The sequence below is a fragment of the Penaeus monodon genome, chromosome 32, assembly GCF_015228065.2.
Source record: "Penaeus monodon isolate SGIC_2016 chromosome 32, NSTDA_Pmon_1, whole genome shotgun sequence".
NCBI lineage: Eukaryota > Metazoa > Arthropoda > Malacostraca > Decapoda > Penaeidae > Penaeus > Penaeus monodon.
The window spans coordinates 18,349,965-18,351,010 of NC_051417.1; positions in this window are offsets into that span (position 1 = coordinate 18,349,965).

The window sequence follows — 1,046 nt, forward strand, 5'->3', positions numbered from 1 at the left end:
ATTAATATAGGAATATGGACAGGTGCGAGCACTGAAGTCTCCATATTCTGGGAGTATAACTAAGCTTCATTGCCACGGGTACCCCTTCACGTTTCAGTGGGTTTTCAATAAAAAAAGAAAAACAATGTAGTACGTACAAGTATTAAGATTATTCTTGAAATGCGTGGTAGTTCTCCGGAGAGAATCTAGGCCCTTTTTACGAAGATTTACGCAATCAATACGGAGTCTGCTCCGAAGTGCATAGCAATCCTAACTGCCTGAAGTACGTTTAACTATCCCAAACCCAAGCAAGACTCTTAATTTATATTAGTATTCGCTCATTTATCTGTGGGTCTGTCGAAGTCAGTTATCCATAGGTGTTTGTCAATGTTATACGCTGCAGTCTGTGATTTACCCTTTACGATGTCAACCTGAAAAACATTAACACAGTACTAAAACAACAGATTATTAAAGTTATATTAATAGTAAGAGACTGTGCTTACTTCAGCATATATATTTCAGACTTTATACATAGCATTAAAGTAACTTAATATAAAACAAATAATATTTAACATACAGGACCGTTAACACCATAAACCTGAAATATAGACCATCCTCTTATGCATTACTGAAGTTATATCAACACATTTCAAATTAGGTTATCAACTTCAAAGAAAACGAACATCAAATCACAAATATCAAGGCCATCCAGCATACTATATTGACAATATCAACTTTTATTAACATAACACTAACATTTACAGATATATTTCCAAATAGATGACCATCAGTAAAGTAATTGAAACAATTTAAGTTAAAAGTAACAGACCTTTTAACTGCCGACACCAGTTACACGAGAGTATGGCCTCGGATGTTCAGTGGGGGAATGCAACCAACACATCGACTAGCCCTTTGTTTACCATTGAGTACAGGGTGACCGATCTCCGAAGGCTCCAAAGGCCCGGACTTCTATTCTCTCCCGTGACTCCCCTTCCTGACTCATGAAAATATCCACAAAAGACATAAAACTGTAACTACTTATATAAGCCTCCCTGTAAGTACACTTT